The sequence below is a fragment of the Ixodes scapularis genome, unplaced genomic scaffold (assembly GCF_016920785.2).
Source record: "Ixodes scapularis isolate PalLabHiFi unplaced genomic scaffold, ASM1692078v2 PGA_scaffold7__128_contigs__length_106722199, whole genome shotgun sequence".
In the NCBI taxonomy this organism is placed as follows: Eukaryota; Metazoa; Arthropoda; class Arachnida; order Ixodida; family Ixodidae; genus Ixodes; species Ixodes scapularis.
The window spans coordinates 55,586,393-55,608,552 of NW_024609882.1; the positions used below are offsets into that span (position 1 = coordinate 55,586,393).

Here is a 22,160-nt window from a genome sequence, read left to right on the forward strand (position 1 = left end):
GACCCCCCGAGGTCACGTGACCCCTCCAGGTCACGTGACCCCCTGAGGTCACGTGGGAGTCACCTTGGGGGTCATGTGACCTTGAGGTGACCCCCATGTGACACCCAAGGTCACGTGACCCCCAGGTCACGCCTTTCCGAGGTCACGTGACCCCCCTCCCCGAAGTCACGTGACACCCCCCCCCCCCCCCCCCGAGGTCACGTGACCCCCCCCCCCGGAGCATACTAAAGAATGAGGGGAGGAGGAGGAGAAGGAGGAGGGGTATACCCTCCCCTCAGTACCCTTCACTCCTCCTCCTCAAGAGCTGCGCTCCAATTCGGCGTTACAGGGATTTGTAAACGGCTTTCACTTTTTATATCAATAATCAGTAGCATAAAAAGAACACCCCCATATGAGAAAACAATCTCTGTTTCAGGCAGACCAGTAACATTAGTTATGACACTTTCACGATCATTATCTTCGGTAAAAACAGAACGAAAAAACTTATTAAATTCAGTGGCCACAAATGCTGGATTGCTGCATACTTTATCATCCTTCATGATTTCGTTAACTCTATGTTCCTTACATGACAGATACTGCCAGAATCTGCGTGGCGAGTCCCTTAAGTAATCGTTCAAGGTAGTGAAATAAGCTTGCAATAGCTGCAGAGATTCCGAGGATCCTTGTTGCGACGCTGCTGTCTCAAAAATTTCCTTCTTGCTTCTTACACCTCAGGAGGGCAGGGCTTCAGCGCTATGGTCAAAATGCTTTGATGGCTGCTCCGGGCCTCAAATTGACAAATAATTTTAATATTCGTGATACTGTAGGCCATATGAAGATGATGCAGGTGTTTTTTAAAGGTACAAAACCGCTTTAGTTGCCCCTTAAAGGGATACGGAATCGAAACTTGAAATATAGAGAAAACATCAAGAAATGAGTTCAATATGATCAGCTAAGCCTGTAATGAATAATCGCACGGTCGTATTTTGAGCAGATGGCTATATTTTATGCTCTAAATGCCGCGATTTTGGCGAGCGCTTCAAAATCAGCCATGGAGGAGCGCGATGCATCTCGGGAGATCCGGCAGACGTCTTGACGTCATCATGCCTCGGACGACCAAGCGTACCGTAGTGACGAGTTTTGCCACTTGGAGGCGTCAACGCGTTACAATCTCGCTTTGTCGAAGTACCCAAGGGCTGTAGAGATCGCGGGGCCAGCACGCGCACCAAACCTGAGAACAACCGAAGCACGCGTTTGCACGTCGCGCGAGAGCTGAAACCAAGGTGGCTCACTTCGTTTTGGCTCTTTCCACCAAGACGCCTCGGTATTGCGTTCAGGCCTAGGCAATCTATACCAGTGAGCGGACATACCGCTGCGGCGCTGCTTTCAGAGGCATGTTGTCGTCACGACATTCCATTGAAGCTTCATAACCAACTACCAGGTGGTTTTTGGTTATCGTTTAATTCACTTCAAAATATGTTTTCTTGCGTTTTCTAGCGCAATATTTATGTTTCTGTGGTTGTGCTGCTACCTGCGTCGTGTTGAAACAAAGAAATGAGCTCCAGAATTTGGTTTCCGTACCCCTTTAAGCAGGCACGTGAGAATAACGAATTTTATGTTTCAAGCGAATAAGAAGCTAATAGTGACCTGGGTCGAATAATTCCGAATCGCATATTGAATACTTGCAGTGCCTTTCTGACACCGCCATTGCGTTCAGCTTCTGCCATCTTGACAGCATTGATGTTAAGATGGCGGAAGGTAGCTTAGCTTAATGGAAGCTAAGCTAAGCTAGCTTCCGGTCGTGTGTAACAAGCTTAGCTAGCTACAAACAAGCTAAGCTAAGCTATTGCTAACTTAGCTTAGCAGGAGCTAGCATGTAGCTTATCACTCTTACCTTAGTACACATTTTTCAAAACATTATAGTATTTGAGTGATGGATGAGCGTGAACATGTATGAATAAATAGTCATTTTAGATATGGTATAAAGACTATCATACCTAAAACACCTAATATCCAGGGGTACACAGTAATCCACTGAAATGAGGATAGACGAGAGTAATTTTGAGTATGTTTTGTTCATGTTCTCAAGTTTGTGCTTAAATTTTGCAGTTGTTAATCGAAGCAACAAATGAAGCTTGTCATTTAGTTCTCCTTGTCAACAGCATTTTTCCTGTAGAGATAGCTTTTTAGTGCACAAACTCAGCATGTGAGCAATGATTATACTTTGTAAAGAAAAATCTATCTGGTTCCATTCAGGTTATGCTCAAGTATCTGCCTACCCACTGCCAAGGCTCAGTTAATTCTGATCTAAATTAGTGAATGACTCTCGCTTCAAATAAATCAAGGCCTACATGGAGATTGTAAGTAGATGGGAGATTTGTCAGTCCTCTGTTATACCCAAATATTCGTTTTAAATCTTAGACTAAAGAAATGACGAGCGATGGTGCACACAGCCTGACGGGACCTCAAGTGTAGCGTAACACATATTCATGGTAAAAGCCAGTTTTTTTTGTTTTTTTTTGTCTTGAGGTAAGCATTTCTATAGACCTTTTCATTTCAGTAGTTGCCTCACCGGCGGATAGAGGGCACTGACGCATTCGGCGCCATTAGGTTGCTTCAATTTGGTTGGTTTCGGTTTCAACGTGCACGCGGCTATGTTGCTGTTTTATGTTGTTTTTGATTAATTTTGTGGTTCGATTATTTTCCTTGTAGCACACGTCTAATGAAGCAGTGGTATTGAGCCACTTTGAGGACTACGAGGTGTTTTAAAGACTACATTGCGGTCTTTCTTTACCAACTCCTTTGATGTATCTGACCCTACAAAAATATGTATGGACGTCCTATGTCCATACTTTTGCCGTTCTATTACCTCTTTGTCCATCCTATGGATTCCTGTAGACAGTTCTTAGACCGTCTATGTACCATTGGTTTTCCACAGAATGGACACAAAAACGCTATAGAGATCTTCGCGAAAGAAAAAGTTTTTCATTCCTTCCTATTTCCGTTCTATGGTCCCGGTGAGTCTATGGTCATCCTATTGCCTCTCTATGGTTGAGCTATATATTGGTGCATTAGCAAAGTGAAGCCGGGTAGACGTTTTCTTTAGGTGTAGCGAGGTGTCCGAGTTAAAGAGTTGTTAATTAAGTTCCGGGTATCAATATGTTACATTGATGTCTAGAGGCATATCCAACCTCAGGGTATACTCATTGTGGAGATGGAAGTGTTTAGTTTGTGCCGGAATAATGTTTTTACTTTCTCGGTGGGAGGTATATGTGGGTCGCTGCGGCCCCCGTAGATATTCGCGACTTTCACAACCCATAGGGGGCGCACTGGTGCCTATCAAAATTGCAGTCATCTGGATGATCGTCGTTAAAAAGCGGTATACTAGGCTGGGTCTGCGCGCGACGCGTAAGTAATTGCAGTTTTGCTATATACGCGCAGTATCAGAGACTTACTTTATTTTTTTTTTCACGTCAGGAAAGAGTAGGCAAGCCATTTTATTATTATGCCAATCATCCAGGAGCTAGGGAGTGCGATTCTCACACCGCGGTACCACCATCGCTTAAAGTGGCTTCTCTATGGACCCCGTAGGGACTCCGTGCAGACCCTGTATGGCTTCTCTGAAGACTCCATAAGGAGCCCATGTAGACCCTGTATGGCTTCCCTGTGGACCCTGTATGGCTTCCCTGTGAACCCCTTACGTACTCCCTATAGACCTTGTATGGCTTCTTTGCAGACCCCTAAGGACCCTACACTCTTTAAAATGACTTTTACAGAGCACGTTTTTGCGTACACACAAATGGGGAAAAGCTCTTTTTGTAGAACCCTTTATTGGAGATCAGTACAAAATGACAAGAGCGTGATGTTTGCACACACTTTTAGCTTACAGGGTTTTGCGGCACAATTAATAATTTTTTTTTACAGCCATGCCTCACCGGCGACTTCAGGTAGCGCGTCCCGACTTGGGTGCGTCCTAACTTCGGTGGCAATTCGCGGCGTGTCCGCCTGGGAGACGGGGGTTGGCATCCCTGAAACCCCTCTTCTACCGTATATGTTTCGGCGCCGAAGTGGCCGATCAAAGCCAAAGCAGAACAGTCACATGCTGTCGAATATCGATAGTCCCAAACCAACACACGCAGTCGTGCAGTTATCCGAGTGGCCGCTGCGGGTGGAATGGTGGCGTTGCGATCGCAATTAGTTTGGTTTTCGAGTACAGATCGGTGCCGCTTTTTCAGAGCAAGCTCTTTAGCAGTTTCCCAACTGACTTGCTCTAGAAACGTTGGTCGGTGCGGACCCCATAGCAGACCCCCTGCAGACTGAGTGGCTTCTCTGCGGACCCTGTAGGGACTCCCTGTAGACCTTGTATGGCTTTTCTGCAGACCCCATGAGGACCCTGTGTAGACCTTGTATGGCTTCCCTGTGGATTCCGTAGGGACTCCTTGTAGACTTCGTATGGGTTTTCTGCAGGCACCCTATAGACACCATAAAGACCCTGTGTAGACGCCCAGTAGAGTCCCTATGGACTCTATATGGCGCCTTGCCATAGAGAGGGTATAGGATGACCACACATCATCCATAGAATAGGACGTCCATAGAACGTCCGTTGGCCAATATTCTATAGGGCAGCCATAGGACGACTTCACGGAGGCAACAGAGGTCGTGGTCCGCCTATAGATGCCTTTTGTCCTCCCTATGGACGCTGGTCTATAGAACGTCCTAGAAGTGTCCATACATATTTTTGTAAGGGCTAGGGCTCGAAGTGGTCCTGCAGCGAATAACGTTTTGGTGTGCATTCAGCCGCTCAAGTCACAGTACAGTTATTCGGCTGACGAAAGGCTCACGCTTTTAAAATACGCGATCTTACAAATCCATCATCGCACGACGCCACAGGCCTGAACCACTTGTCTTTCTGCGGTGAAGCTAAAGGGCATAGAACGAATGCACGGTTTTGTCACAGTGCACTCGCGTCCACCGTACTCGCTTCACAATATTAACAATGAACAATATCTCACCTCGCAAAGGTACGTCCGGTCGGGAGGTTTCCACCCCGCGCCACGCTTGATTCCCGAAAGCCACAGTTTGCGTCTCCTCGATGGTTTCAGCAGCTTGAACAAGCGAATTCCCCTGGAAGCTCTGTTCCGGCACTGCAATGCACAACAACGACCCATTTTTCAAACAAGACCGGAACGGCGGAACTCCCGCGGCTACACAAACTTTTTTTACGTTATTTCAACGCACGTGTCCGCGTGCACATTCGTTTATTCTACCATTAAAAAGGCTATGACCAAAAGCTCACATGCACCAAGTTTTCAGTCACCAGGCGTTAACTTTATTAAGTCAAGCGACGCTAAAATGAAATTACCGAACCTTGCTTTACTTGTGAGGCTCACGATCACCGCTAGGGGAGGTTTTGCGGCTTGTGATTGGTCATGAGCGGCCTGTCAATCAACTTTTCGGCCAATAGATTTTCGCCCTATTGATACCAATGAATGGCCAAACTCTCCCAAATCCCAATATACGGCTCTGAGTAAGAGCTCTCGCACGCTCCATCTGGTGGTGGTGCCTGACACTCGCTAACACCCCACCGCCATTCATGTGCCACCACGCCCATTACACACCTGAAGACCCCCGTGTTCACAAAGTCCACGGGTTCTTCTTCCATTGAGTGCCATGGTCAGGGCGTCGGCACAGTTGTCTGATGACTCCACATAGAGCGGTCTTATTCTTCCTTCTTCAAGCTTCTCTCTCAAGAAGAAATGACGCAGGTCAATATGTTTGCTGCGCTCTGATGTCACTTCCTTGTTTGCAAGAGCGATAGCTCCTTGGTTGTCAGCTTGCAAAACTTGCTCAACGACGAACTCCTGGGCACCTATTTCGTTGAGAAAGTGTTGAAGCCGCAATATCTCCTTCGCCGCTTGGAACATTGAAAGGTATTCGGCTTCCATGTTAGTAATGCAGTGGACTTCTGCCTCTTGCTGCTCCACGAAATGGCAGCTCCAGCCAGCATGAAAATGTACCTACTAAATGACCGCCTGTCATTTGTATCATTCGCCCAATCTGCATCACAAAACCCTTGTACACAGCCTCCTGTCCTCGTGTATGTGAGGGTATAGTTCTTTGTCTGCTGCGCATGCTTCAAAATGTGCTTTATGCTGTTCCACATCTGCAAGGTGGAATGCTCACTAAATTGGCTCATACGAGTGGTTGCGAATGCCAAGTATGGACTTGTGCCTCCCGCTAAGTAAAGAAGCGCTCCAACCCCTTGTCGGTACTTGGGCTTCAACTCCCTGTCTTCATCGGCAGTAGTAGATCTCTGAAACTTTATTCCAGGATCAAGCGGTGATGGCGCCCCTTTAGCACTTGTCATCCCAAATGACTCCAAGATTTCTTCCGTGTACGCTGTTTGGTCCAATGTGAGTGCTCCACCTTCATGTCGCACAACTCTGATTGATAAGATGTGGCTAACTTCTCCGAGGTCCTTGGTGTTGAATATACGTCCAATGCTTCTCTTGGAGCTCTTGATCGCCTCTTCGTTCTTTGCGAGAATCAGGAGGTCATCCACGTTGTGGAGATCTGGCTGCCCTCCCCCGCGCCGAACCTCGGGACCCCGATTTCCGGCAGCTCGCACTCGATGCCTCCGACACGCGTCATGCCTCGGGGGACCGGCCATGGCCTCGCGCAGCACAAGGTCCGACTGGACCACTCCCCTAAGCCGTCTGACATCACGGGACTGGCTTCCCAGAAGAAAGGACCCAAGGCTTGAAAAGGGGAAGCCGGACAAAGGAAGCCCTCTCTTGGACGGCAGCGCTCTCGAACGGCGGGACACGAAGGATGGTGCAGCGGTGACAAGGAGACGAAGACGCTGGCGTGGGATTTGGCGGGAGACGGACGCAGGCGCGGGGATGTGCGGGCACGACGTCGAGTGGTGGACTCGACAAACGGACCGGACGGCAGCGACCCTGGACAACGACGTCCCCATGATGCGGTGTGGACTACTACCGCTGGGACTTGGAGCAGCTGCAGTTGCAGCGGACTCTTCCCCGGCCTCGCTGATGACCGTCCCCCGATCCCGAACCCCCCCCCCCCCCCCCCCCAAAGGCAATGAGTAAGTGAATAAACCCTTTTGCCGAGAGCGCAGTATTGAAGTGTCATATTCATCCGGAGACAGGGTTGGAGGGAATCAGAGCTAGAAGAAGCCCGCAACGTAGACACCTACAATGATGTCCCCCCCCCCCTGCTTAAAGTACACGTATGGGTCCGCCTACGACCAAAAAACCCCTTCCGTCTTCAGAAATTTGTCCAGTTCCAGGTCCCACCCCCGTCCGGATTGACGTAGTCCACACAGGCTCTTTTTCAAGAGACATACGTCGTCCTTTCGGCCCTCGTACTTCGCAGGTTGTTCCATGTACACGGTCCCCTTCAAGGTCCCATTTAAATATGCAGCAGTGATATCAACTTGATGAATCTTCCAGTCTCTTTCAACTGCTACTGCTAACAGTGTTCGCTACTACGTATCTGCTGTTCGTATCTCCTACTGCTAACAGTGTTCGGATAGACTTGAGCTTCACCACCGGTGAGAAGGTCTCCATGAAGTCAACTCTTTCTACCTGAGAATAACCACAGGCAACAAGTCGAGCTTTTAACGCATTAGGCCACCAGTTTGGTCAAACTTCTTCTTGAATACCCATATGCATTTGATGAATGGTTGGTCCTTTGTTCTTGGAACCATTTCCCATGTGTCATTTTTGTTCAGGTTGTCTAGCTCCTCTTGTATGGCTTTTCTCCATTCCTGCGCATCAGGCATTGAGAGTGCTTTCTCCCCTGTTTGAGGATCTTCCAAGCTATTTTGTCTCGTCAGACAACAGGTACGAGAGGGTTTCGGAAGTTGCTTCTTGACTGCCAGCCTCTCCAAACGTCTTAACACATCGGTGGTCTCTGCCACTTGAGGAGTAGGAATATCTTCCTCTTCCGAGATCTCGTCTTCGTCACAGTAGGTGGTGCCATCATCACCTCTCTCTTCCTATGGTTGGATTTCTTCATCAACAGTGACTGTGATAAGGTCTACAGCACAGTCTCCGCCTTCTTCAGTGAGTCGACCTCCAGCCTCAGTCTTGCATGGGAAGCTGTTTCCGTCGAAGGTCACGTCACGACTGACAAAGAACTTATCGTTGCGGCAGTCCCAGAGTTTATACCCTTTTACACCCTTTTGGTAAACCACCAGCACAAATTCCACTGCCTCTGGGTCGAGCTTCGTCTTCCTGTGCTTGTTGTTGTCAACCATCCATACCTTGCATCCGAACACTCTTAGGTGGCTCAACTTGACCTCTCTGCCAAGCCACATGGCTTCGCGAGCCACTCTGTCGAGTGCTTTCGATGGACACTTGTTGCAAATATGCGATGCAGTCGCCACATCAGCCCATAGCTCTTTTGTGATGCCCGATTCAATCCGTAGGCCCCTTGTTGTGTCTAGCAACGTTCAGTTTATCCTCTCAGCCACCCCATTTTGCTGACGCGTTCTGGGCACCGTATGCTGTCCCAAGATACCATGCTTAGCAAGGTATTTGGTGAATTCCCAGCTGATGTATACACCTCCGTGGTCACTGCGTAGCATCTTCACTTTCGTTTTGTGAAGGTTCTCGACCATTTGTCTGTATTGGTAGAATCTGTCCAGCACTTCATTTTTCTTCTTCATTGGCTACACTACAGTGTATCTGGAGTAGTCATCAATGAATGTTTCAAAGTAGTTCGACCCTCCCTTCGAAACAGGTGTGATCTTTCCAACAACATCCAAGTGAACCAGGTCCAATGGGGCTTTAGCCCTCGTTCCAGCAGTCTTCGGAAAGCTGTTTCTCTTCAGCTTGCCGAGTGCACACGTCGAGCACTTCGCGTCTTCACTGCTTCTCCCACTTCGGCAAAGTTTTTCGACAGCTTCATAGTGGAGATGACCGAGGCGTCGATGCCACAAGGCAACGTATGTCGCCTTTGCTAACCTCAACGTTGCACACGACTCACTCAGAGTGTACAATTTACCATCACGCTTTGCTATAAGAATCGGGTCACCATTTTCTTTACTCACTTTAGCCGTTCTGTTGCTGAAAGTCACGTTCAGACCACGTTCCTCAATCCTCCCAGCTGACAAGAGGTTACCGTCCAAGCTGGGTACGTAAAGGACATCTCTAAGCTCGACGGGGATGCCACCACTGTCTTTCGAGAAATCAATCTCCACTTGTCTTCTCCCTAGAACCTTCATGACTTCCTTGTTCGGAGCCTCAACTTACGAGTACCAGGACTGGAAGCTGGTGAATTTGGCTCTGTTTGACGCTATGTGGTCATTTGCTACACTGTCAAGGTACCACATGTGTGACCTTGAGGAACTCCCACCTCTGGCACAGAGCGCATTCTTCGGTTCACTGGAATTTCTTCTTTTCTGTGAGCCGCACCCTTCGTCATCGGGTCCCTCCTTGCGTTCTCTGGCAATGTGTCCAAATTTTCCGCATGCGAAACACCGGACTCGTCGTTTCGGTTCAGAGGATCTCGTAGCAGTGCGAGTTTCTTCTTTTCTTGCAAAATGTTATTGATCATTACATCTATGGAGCTGGCTGCTCTGTGTAGTGGGCTTGTTCTTCGTCATGAGGGCTTTGTTTTCTTCACTCTCACTCAGTCTGTCTTCTTCACGTTTGACTTGCCGCTTTTCTTCCACCAGCAGCCTTGCTATCACTTTCTTCGTCGTGAGCGTTCCTTCGTCTTGCTCAAGATTTAGGATAAGTGGTTCATACGCTTCTGGCAAGCCCATAAGCATCACCAGTACCACTTCCCTGTCGGTGAAGGCGTATCCTGCCGTTGAAAGGTTCCTGTGTAGGTTCATTATTCGACGCAGGCAATCCTTCATGTTTTCATCTGGTTTCATTTTAGTATTGAAAAAGTCTCTCATCACCTGAAGAGCATGTAGTGGGCCACACTTCGAATGCATATCTTCCAGTGTATTCCAGGCCTCGTGAGCTGTCGAACATTCCCCAATGTCGTCCCGGTATATGTCTTCCACTACTAGGAAAATGAATGTCAAAGCCTTGTTATTGATCTTTCTCTCGTCGTTCGTCATTTCTCTTCCACTATAGCCGGGCTCGATGGCTTCCCAACAGCATTTCTGGACGAATGCCACTCTGGCTCGAATCGCCCACGCATGGTAATTTTCGCTTGAGAGTTTTGGTATCTTGAATTCGGCCAGCGCCGCCATCGTATCGCTTTGCTTCGTCGAGAGCGTTTCGAAGTAGGCTTACAGCGATGAACTTGAGTTGAGTTCCCGTTGCACGTCTTACGGCACCCAGCGAAGCAGGAACACACGTACTGGTTTGGCGACGTCTTCCACAAACCGTCGACGCAGGGTTTGCTGAGATCACTTCGTCTTTTGCAGCACAGCCGAGCTCGTTATCCGCGTTTTCAGTTCCACACCAGCGGCATGGTTTTTCGTCGGCGTCTTAGTCGTAGTTGAGTCGCTCCTCAGAGGACATTAATGTCGCTCACCGCTCTGCGCGCCGGCATAGCGTCGTCCTGGGCCCATAACCTCTTGGTTATTGAGTATATGCAGGGTCGCGGCGCGCAATAGGAATAAACGTAATGCCCGGTGAGGAGGAACGAGGCGTAGCCTCCATAGCGTCACATCGCTGCTTTTATTAGGACTAACTTCGAACGAGGAGGAAGAAGAAAACACAGCACACAAGAAAGAGAGAGCTCTCGTGCGCTCCGTCTGGTGGTGGTGCATGACACTTGCTAACACAGCCGTTGTCTCGTTGCTCGCCCAACTCGGCTGCTCTGTTGCCGTGGTAACCTGCGCTTGCTAGCGTATGCCACGTGGTAGCGGTAAGAGGGGCGTACCGAGGACTCCTATTATTTGTCGCGCGGCACGCGCGGGCTTTTGGGATTTTCGCAAACGGTTTATTGCGTCCTACGGCTTGGCAAAAGTACTTGTAGTTGTCTTCATTGAGTTCATATAACTCTAAGGAAAAATAAATAGTGTGTTAACGTCAGGGTAACCATTAATAAAGTCGTAACAATCAACATCTTTGTAAAAGCATAGAGTTCCGATCATAACTGCATGCTTTGAGCAAGAGAGCAATGGGAAACGAAAATGTTAAAAAGCGAGGGCAGACGCTGTGAAAGCGGTGGCAGCGCGTGCCACTGGGGTGGATCACGTAATCCATCGCTCACTGAGGCCGACTACTCAACGATCGCTACCGGGGAGCTCTCGGCACCTGCCTGGGGAAAGGGCTGGATCGCGCATCCACGCTGGGTCGCTGCAGCTGCAGCGCGAGAGTGAAGCCACCGGTCGGCAATCTTGCATGTTGAAAAATCGCGTTTTGGAGCATTGCGGAGGCTGGCGGCAGCATGCTGAAGACACGCTTTCTACTCGTTCATAGTCATTCGCCGAAGACGCTCTTTAAAGCCCTGTGTAAGCCGTGAGACCTGCCGTTGAGAACACGTGAAGATTTTTACAGAAGCGCAGTGCCGCAGTAAAAATGCCAAACTCGACGAAAGCAAGTTTCGCCGCCACGATGCAACGCGCCGCTCACGAGTGACCCGCGCGTTGTATCAGGGGACTTCACCCATAATGCAACGCGCGAGACCCTTGTGACGTTACACGTGACGTCAGGTGTGACGTCATTATGGGAAACGTCCCATAATGCAATTTGCGGGCAAGAATGAGACGGCGCATTGCATTATAGGACGTTTCCCATAACGCAACGCACAGTTATGCCGACGGCGACGTTGGCGTCGCCGCCGCCGATTGCGCGTTGCATCATGCGACGCTTCTCGTAATGACACGCGCGGGACCCTCGTGACATCACACATGCCGTCATTATGGGGAACGTCCGATAATTAAATGCGCGGGTCACGAGTGAGACCCGCGCTTTATGGGACGTTTCCCATAATGCAACGCGGGGCTACGCCGACGGCGACTGGGACGGCGATGCTGCTCAAGCCGGAAACGGGCACCTAAGAGCTGCGCTCTAAAGAAGAAATAGGTGTAAACCAAATTAAATTTTCATTCCACAGCCATGTTTGATCCCATCCTATTTAAGAAAACTGAAATAAGCCTTTATTAATTGTTTTAGGGATGACGCGACGTTAATATTATGCTAAGTATAATATTAGGTGTCACCTCTTAGCATATTGAAGGCATGTCCAACCTAACGGTCATTCGTAACCATCATATAGTTTCTACACCAGCGAAAAAGCATTGTCGCTTACATATCAAGTCTTGCATGGCTCGAATGGCCCGTGAACGGAGCGAGAAAACGATGTCGGCCAGTCACCGGGAACTCCGTGGCTGAACTGGCCGGTGATTACAAAAAGAAAATGATTTCGGCCAGTCACCGGAAACTCAATGGCTAGAATGGCCGGTGACTACAGCAAGAAAACAATGTCGGCCGGTATCGGGAACTTTCCGGCTGGTACTGGCCAGTTTAGACAACGAGTCCCCATATCGGACCGGGGAAGGTTTCTTACCGGCGTCCCTGGCCGGGATCGGCCGCACAGCTCACGGTACTGGCCGACGTAATCCCAGTATCGGCCGACATGGTATGTTACCTGAGTTTTAGCTTAGAGATGAATGGAGTCGAAAGGCACTGTGAAAAATAAATAACTACATGTTGCAGACACAACCTATCACAAGCACCCTGTTGTCCACCCCTTAGGCAGTACCTTCACCGCCGCAAGTGACCTTTGATTGTTAATTCCATTGAAGCACAGTGTTTGACATGTGCCTTTTACATCAAGCTACGGGTCATGTTTTGCGGACCTCTAATGTCGTGCCCTTCCATACGTTTTGCTAATCCTTACCGCGTTTCTCTGCAAACTACCAAGCCGAATATAACATAACCCTTTGGCATCGCACAATGCACCCTGTACATGAATGACTGCGAGGCACTTTACCAAGGAAGTGCATTCTACATACTGCAAAGTTCTTAGTACGACAAATCTTTTTCTTGTTTTTTTTGTTTATTCAAAACAATTGAAAAACACGTTAGCTGACGCAACTTTTTCGTTGTCCCTCTTTGAATCGCCTAATTTCAATGGACCTTTTCCGAGAAGCGTTCTGCGCACGCGCGAGCGCCCGATGCCAAGCGGCGGATGTCGGAACGAAACATCGAGGAAATTCGGAATGAGCCTGTGGATAAGGGAGTAGAACAGGTAATTGCAGCATATATATATATGGGTTACACAAAAAAAAGAAAGTGGACGGAAGGAAAAACACAAACACAAGATGGACGCCACAGATGCCCATCTTTAAGCTCGCGTTGGGCACGCGACGCAGCTCGGGGAGCGAAGAAACTGGTAGCGTAGCTCCCGGTATCGATTGGTAGCGCAGGTAGGTCACTTCCTTGAGTTTTAGTTCGTGCAGCCACCACCTGGTGCCGTCGCTATGTTTAAAAGGTCCATTTTAGGTCTACTATGGGACACCATTTTCCAAGAACGTTGTGACAAATATACAAAAAGCTACAAATGTATATTCACAACCTAATTTTCACTTTCGTCTTGACGACGTTTTCATTTCAAGAACCCGCAGATGCATCGACCGAAGTTTTTGGCTTGCCTGCAAACACATTTGGTTGCCGTGGCAACACTGTATCCGGTGAGTCTCGGGATAAACTTATGCCATCAATTTAGAGACACGTTTTGTGGGGTCTGGTATTATTACAATACACATAGAATTTGATATTGATTTAAACAATTTTTTTGTAGCTTAATATTGATAACATATTTTAACAATTTGCATGTCTATTTAACATCACGCCTCTCGATTCAACAGCGTCGCTCCCAACAAAGATAATACTTATGTGGTTACTGTGCGCACGACTGGCATGTTGTTAGGCACTTGTGCGTCGTATGTTCCTGTATATTATCCGTGCATCATAAAAATCTTAAAGTTCACCATTGTTTTGTGCGGCGGACCATCTGCAGGTTTGCATAAACAAATATTTTCTTCTTTCTTGACGTTCATTATAGGAAGACGGGACGCGTTTTCTAATGACTGGCTGAATCAGTCATAATAAATTTATAACACAAGATTCTTTCTGAGTTAATAACGCTTGCATTTGTGAAGGGGCGGCCTGTGTGATAACTGTTCACAAGCAGGCTATTCACTTGGTGGGACTACATAAGTAAAAGCATTTTAACGGAAGAGCGTTAAGCAGCTCGCCCTGCAGAAGAGCCGCCGTCGGCGTCGGTGGCGTCATGTTGAAAGTTTCTGAATGGTCGATAGGTTCATGACGTCACGGCCACGTGACCTCGCGCAGAAATTCCCAACAACACGCAACGCTCACGTAAAATCTGATGTCACGCCTGGAATATAAGTGATAAAAACATAACATGTGATGCGAAATATAGGTAGCCGAATGCCTCAAATGATTTTATTTATAAATGATTTATTCGCCTTAAAATTAATTAACAATTTTGTGCGAGATGTGAACCCACGACCTGTCGATTGCGAGTAAGACACGCTACTCTCTAGGCGACACAAAGACGCTTGCGCGGTTGATAACGAGCAGGAGTTTTATATGTTAAGGTACACTACTGAAAACGGAGCTTAAGAGTTCTCAAAGTTGTTTTTTTTATCCACCGTAACTTGCATCTGCGGACTATACACTAAGTCGTACAATAGTCTATGAACAAAGTAGTCATGTCTTTGACGTAACTATTAAAAGCCTTGCATGCTATCGGTCGACCTCAATGTCGAAACAATGGCTGGGACATTTCATCAAAATCAGGCCGGGTGCCTTGGTAAAAATCATTATCACGCCTGTTATCCTGCAGAAAACTTGGAGGGATAATGACGTGCATTATAAAAACAATGGACGGAATCTCATGTAAAACAAGGGAAGCAGTAATGGAATCAAATGATGCCATTACTCCCAAAGATTTCAGCGCAGTAACCAAAAAAACAACATAGGAATCCCCAAAAAAACGCTAAACTGCAGACGATCAGCAAGAATGACGTTTCATAATTTAATTCTACAATTAATATAGAAACCCAATAACAAATAAAAACTTATTATTTTTTACTTTTTTCGATTGCGCTGTTTGTGAAATCAGCTGTTTGCACTGCATGATCTCGCAATTCCTAAATACTTCGCGGTATCTGCTAAGGTACATTTTTATCGTACCAATATCTTGTGGAACGTTTGGTTTTGGTTCGAAGTTTCAACTACCAACCAGACGTGCTTTGCGAAACAAAAGTATTTTTTTTTAGTATAGACTCATCTGACACCAAGAAACTGGTTTAAACATTGAGAATCTTATAGCTCCTCCTATTTTAAAATTTTTACATTTTTATTGCACTTATTTTTAACGGTGATCTACAATATAGTTTAAAATATGTTGCACCGTGTGCAAATCTAACATATCAAAGGCGTATGGAACGTTACTCTCAGTGACAACGACTTTGATGGAACTAAGCAAGTGCGTCGATTCAATCACTGATTAACCACGTACTTTGAAGCTCTTTAAGGTACTAAACAAAAAAAACGTTTGAACATTTTATGCCAAACAAGTGAAACTCATTTACAAATTTCTGTAACTCGAAATTAGAGCGCAGCTCTTGAGGAGGAGGAGAGAAGGTACGGATGGGAGGGTATGTTCCTCTTCCTCTTCCATTGCTTCTCCTCCTCCTCCACCCCTCCTTCTGCTTCTCCTTTCTTACTCCTCCTCCTTCGTACCTCTCCTCCTCCTCAGTACCCTCCCCTCCTCCTCTACTATGCTCTCCACTCCTTCCACAGTTTCCCTGCTAACTTTCGCTGAAAAATTGACGCCACGTGTCCTCAACACCAATTCAGTCGCCCACATAAATTTAGCGGGCAACATGACGTCACTATAGTGGGGTGTCACGTCCCCCATTAGCAAATTCAGCTTCTCTGCTATATTTAGCGGAGAAACTGAATATGTCCGCTAAATATAGCGGAGAAACTGAATTATCCAGCCAAATTTAGTGGGGAATTGAAGTCGTGTTGAGGTCGTGTGACGTCAATTATTCCGCTAAATTTAGTTCGTCAACGCGGACGCCTTCGCCACGAAGCACGGAAACGGGCACCTAAGAGCTCCGCTCTAAAACACGCTAATATTAACGTATTTTCCGTTCCGCAGCCTGCGTATAGTCCGCAGGTGCCAATTTAGGTAGAAAGGAAATAGTTTTTGCATAGTACGTTCCCGGTGAATACTCTGCACGTTTGACTCGACAGGGAAATCTTCTCATAGAAGGCACACATTGACAGATGTCTGCTTTCTCAGCTCACAAAGAAGCTTTTATTATACATAAATCATCATTAACTTACTGTTTCATTCACCCATTTTGGCGAGTCTCGACAAAATGAACCACCCTTAAACTCAAAATTACTGTACAGTCTCTACACGTAGTTAGTCCGCACTGGATGAAATTCCAACTTTTACACGTGTATAGTCCGTGGAATATAGCCAGAAAAATACGGTACTGAAAACCGCTCAAATTTAACCAACCACAAACGGCCGCTTATCTCGTTGTACAATGCTAAAAACAGCCGAGTTTACCAAGATAACTGTCAAACCGGTATCACTAATTGTTAATGAGGAAAGCCGTGAAATTGGGAGAACTAAGAAACCTTTTCAGATTAAGAACAGCTTGTGATGTAGTACTAAGCCTACACTTTTATATATTCGCCTAATCTCCAGTGATTGATCGAGGACCTTCTTGCTAAAGAATGTTTGCACCATCGTCCTCAGCTGAACTTTCTTCGTTCATTAGCCTAATTTATTTGGTCCTCCGTTCACTTTATCGGAAATTTTTGCCATAGGCTCCCTTGGAACATTTTGAGTTTGATGGCGATTATTTTCCCCGAGATCAAGGCTCTGACATTTTTTTTTTCTGCACTTGAATTTCAAATAGGACATTGAAGGGATGTACAACATCAACGTTGAGACGTTTGTAAAAGAGCTTGAGGTAAGCCGCAATGTTTTATGGAATATAATGCAATCGAAGGTTTCCAAAAAAAGTTTCAATGCGAAAAAGTTGATTATAGGTGCTCACCACAATAATAATGCATTCATTTGTCGCGCTTAATCGCCCCGCCTATCCTGTTTATTGGAATGAAACTGGCACTTGGAGAAAAAATATTTCAGCACATGTACATATGAATGCACGGCATTGATCAACTCATGGGCGTACCAACCGGGGGGGGGGGCAAGGCCCCCCCCCCCCCCAGTTCTTAGAGGCGAGGAGGCATGTGTTTTTGACCCCCCTGAAACAGCCGCCTTTGGGCAGGGCAAACACTGTCCGTCGGCGCCCAAGAGATGCCACGGGCACCGCCCCCCGTCTCGGGAGGGGGGGTCTGGATTGCTTCCCCACTCAAAGACAAGGTGGTATGCCTATGGATTAACTTCCTGAAATTCAAACAAACTAAGGCTTCTGAAATTGATACGATGATTACGTATATGGAAACTTCGACGCTGGAATAAATTTATTTAAAAAAAGGAAACTTCAATTGAAACATAAATAAATGAGGACTGAACAGTTTTGTGTAGTAATTTAAGTAAATTGTACTTAAGGTTCTACTTCAAGGAGGTTTCGAAAGCCTGTGCTTTACTTGAAGTATAATATTTTGTGTATGTATTTATACTTTAACTAAATCACTTTTTTTTTCTTTCCGAGGAAAGTACAACATTCGACTTCAAACTATAATCCCTGAATCTGGCATTGTTAAATTTGTATCATAAAACGACGTGTTTTAAAATTTGAAAAAATACTAGGAAACGCGAAAAACGCGAGAAGTCGATATATCGCTTATAAGGTCATTTCTCTGAATGAATTAATGACCGCTACAAGACCGATACAGACAAGGGCCTTATGAGGTGATTGTGCAAAATAGTTCGTCAGCGTGAGCAAAACAACTTCTCTGGGGAGAGGAGGGGGGTGTTACAATGAGGCGTAAGCTGGATTTCGGGGAGCGGCTAAAGCAGACATGCCAACACCTCCTAGACTAGGAAAACCTCAACGCTTGCGAGTCTGGATGCAAAGATGGCGGACGGTTCGGGCCCTGACTCCAACGGCAGCCGGTGGTGGCCTTCGAAGCTACCGTCGCTCCCGTCGGCGCGTTCCGTTCGCCCGGCCTTTGCGGATCGACGGTGGCGGTGGTGGCCCGCGGAGTGTCACTAACTGGCCGACTGCGCATGCATGGCTGTTCAAATCGGGAGGGGGTGTTAGAGCTATTTGTACTGTTTCTTGTTTTTCTCTACCCGTCGTCTGCCCTGCCTCGTTTTAAAACGTACGCGCGTGCGTGTTTGTTGCGCTACAGGATGTTGCGGCAACTACAAAAACACAGAAAAATAATGTGTTTAAGCTTCCTCAAGACTTTGATATGCAGCAATCGTGGACAAGAGCCATCGCCCGAGAGAAGTTTAATTTGTCTCATTAGAGCAGGGTAAGAACTCCTTGTTTCGATTCGCCGGGTCTCTTGTACAGTTTCAGTCGCTTCTTCAGTCTCCTGAGCTTTTCTCGAATGACTTACATCGGAAAGCATCATGTCGGGTGTCATGGAAAAACGTCCCTATATGCTAAAAGCCTTCAGTAGCATATGATTACGTTCGACACCTTACGTCGAGGACTCAAGATGCGACCGGTAGTTTCATGGCCCGTAACAACTGACACCATGTAATTACTCTCCCGGATTGATACGTCGTTGAGTGCTGGGCAAGGTGGTCAGTTTAACAGCTATATCATTAAAAAAAATTGATTACTAGGACTGGGCAACTGCAGTATTTCCACAGTTTTTTTTATGCTGGCATATAAAAATGAAAGGTACTGTGTAATATGTCCCCTGTAACCGTGCAAAAAGACGTGCACGTGAAAAAATGTTGACCCTTGTGTTGGGGCACAGATATATTATCGGGACATATGTACTCTGTGTGACACGTGGGAACCCCAAAAAGTACTCACAAGTTGCTGTCGCTTACTCGAAAGCAAAGTTGTGTTTCAGGTTTGCGAGCGCCACTTCATGGAGGGAGACTTAGCTTGAGAGCCTTAACAAGTCGATGATGCTACAGAGTCCCAGGTCATCGTTCTATTGAAGCATCTCCTCCTACGCCCTGGGACAGAGCCGAGCAGGTTTCCGAACTGCCCTGGCTACTTCTTTACAGATCACTCACAAGCGATAGATCCCCAGGGGCTCAAAAAATGCGGCTCGACTTAACTGCGGCGGAAACCGCTGTGGCCGACTCCGTGGACCCGCTTGCCAGTGATTAAGAAGATAAGAATATGAGCCCTAAGCATTTCACCAACCAAATAAGAAGCAAGCGGTATGCATTCTGGCAAGTTATTGGAAGCGATAGTTGGGTCATTTTGGTACACATTGTTGAAAACCCAGCCCCATGAATCAAAAACTTGATCGTTGTGAACGCTGAGCTCAGCATTACTTTTTACGTGGTGAAAACTCCGCCAAAAAAACTGGAATCACGCTTATGTATCCCATCAGATGTCAAGAGCAAAAGGGCGGTGGGACCTCCTCGATGGCATTCTAAAATGAGATTGAGCCGTAAGCAACAAAAGCATTAACGAAAACAAAAACGATAATATTTTAGACCATTCGCGAGCTGCTCACAATGCTGTGCACAACGCCAGAGGAGGACAAGGTGTGTGCCGCCCAGTTCGTCTGCGACCAGGTGGAGCAGCGTTAAAAGAAAAAAGAGCGGAGACGCAACTCGGTAGACTTAGTGATCTTCTGCTGCATTTGTTTCACCTTAATTCTTCAAGTCTACAAATATGACCGATGCACCGGAGACGTTTCTTTTTCTTCCACACCCGATAACTATCCGGTCAACTTGCTCTACCTACGAAACGAACCACCAAGCAGAGCACCAAAAGGCAACATTCCCTAACAGCATATATATATATATCTATATATATATATATATATATATATATATATATATATATATATATATAAATATATATATATAAACCTTTGAGCTTGGCAATCAGCAACGCTGTGTAACTCTAAAAGTAGACTTTATTGTATTACAAAAAAACAGACACTTACCGCTGCAGAGTTCAATTCTACAGAAACAGCCAACATCGCTCTGGTTTTTATGGTCCAAAGCCCCACCTGCAAGATCAAGGAAGCAGCTCATATTCTTCCTGTGCAGAGAGCTTACACAAAGATTCTGCACTAATTGCTAAGAGACATAATTTGTGAGCTGGAGAAGATTGGGTAACGGGTTCTGTGTGTCGTCAGTAACAAAAAAGTCATCAACAGAAAGGGGATGTTCTATTTAGCCCCCCCCCCCCCTTCACCCTCACAAACCACAACTTCGCTATCCACACCACCTGACCCTGACAGGCCACGGTTCGTCATCAATTACTCTGTACACATCGTTAAGTGCATATGAAACAATTGGCTCAACCAAAAGAATGACACATTTTGCTGTTACTTTAATGAGCTTGAGGAGTTCACTGGGGAGCACATGCTGCTGGTATCTTTTACAATCATCAGGAAAATTTAAAACTTTTAATGTAAACAGGTCCTGGGCTACTGTCGCAATGTTTCGAAGAAGGCTTTGAATCCGTCGAGCCTCGAGTAACAAAATGTCAATCTAGCTCTATAGATCTTTCACGACTCCCTGCCTCATGCAGTTATGTTTCCTGTTATCAGGTTCGGGCCTTGCACACAGTAAGGAAACAGTAACTTTCATCGAGATTATACTCAAAAGGTGGTAGATTGTAAATGTGAAAGCTACATACAAAGGAATCGCCCCAAGGTACGACTTTCAAAAAGCAGTGTTCCCTTCAGTGGACGACCCCAACCTGTGGTTCAAGCCAAAGTTCTTGGACTGGATGGACTACTGTAAAAACAAGGGGTTTGATGATGGCAAGCTCGGATGTGACTTCCATGGTGCTCTCCACCAAACAACTCACGCACTGTTTGAGGTTGCCAGATTCTGCTTTGATGCCCTTGGGCTGTTTTATGTCCTCCTGGTGAAGATAAGACTGTCAGCTTAGTTGCACGTTTTGGGAAATACAGAAAATTGTATGGCTCCCAATATTATATCTCAATTTGGGCAGGTGGTTGAAGCGGAACACAAAATGTGCCTCCAAAGCACAATGGCGAAAATTGCTGCAGCTTCCGCAGAGACAGGGACGAAGACGAGAAATTTGAAGATATTTACAATCGCACAGATGCTCCACGGTTCAGCTGCAACGTAGTATTGTCTGAAGAAGCGCTCTCAAAAGTAAAAGATATCCTGCCTGTCCTGGTTTACTTGGAAGGATATTTGGTTGATGCCACGTGGAAGAATCTAAAGCACGACAAATGCAGGGCCGCGTCGACGACAGACCAGGCATTATAAGTTTCCTATCGGAAAAGCACTATGATCTTGCGATGTCACTTGACAGAGGAGAGCTTAAACACCACACACTGTTTGCCGTTAATGCGGTTACAAGCAAGTGCGGCAATGGGGCACACCTCTCAAAGCAGTCGGAGTACTTTAGATGCCGAACTAGCGAAAGCTCATCGCAGACCTCACTGTGGCGCTCCTAGCCAGTGCCGACTCATCTTATTTCGACATATTTGAGGACAAACACACAAGCGAACTTGTCCTCAAACACGCACTGTGATGCAGCACTAGCATCTTGCTGAAGAGTTTCTGCCACAGATTAAAGAACAAGATTGTTGACGCCAACGGAAAAGCAAGGAAAAGGAAGGCTGGAACTCTGACAGCCAAGTAAATAACTACCAACTCTGGCCCATCCCAATATAGATCTTTCAGGGAAAATACTACTTACCTACGAGCCTTTACGATTTCCGCGCAGGTTGAAATGGACCAACGAGTCAACCTGTATCGTGAAATGTGTTCGGTTTGATATAAAAGATTTCATTTAAGAATATCTTTCAAAGCGATTCTTAGGGTGAATCTAGCCATTAACAACGACTTTTCGACGTTTGTGAAGATAGACATACGAGTGTGCACGTGCCGCGATATGTAGCATATTTCAGACGAAACATTTGAGCTGTCTTTTAACTGTTATGTTCGCGCTTCAACACGATGTCGGTATGCCATACACGTGATGTTTGAGGAATGTTCTGCATGAATACGCAGGATTTTTTTCGCAGCGTTCATAAGTGAGATATACCGAAATTTCATCTTGATTTGAAGTGCAAATGTCA

At 46.5% G+C, this 22,160-nt stretch overlaps 1 pseudogene; it reads right to left on the reverse strand.

Moving 5' to 3' along the window:
* Positions 1 to 9,253: 9,253 nt before the first annotated feature.
* On the reverse strand, positions 9,254 to 10,213 carry LOC120848983 (annotated as a pseudogene).
* Positions 10,214 to 22,160: the final 11,947 nt, after the last annotated feature.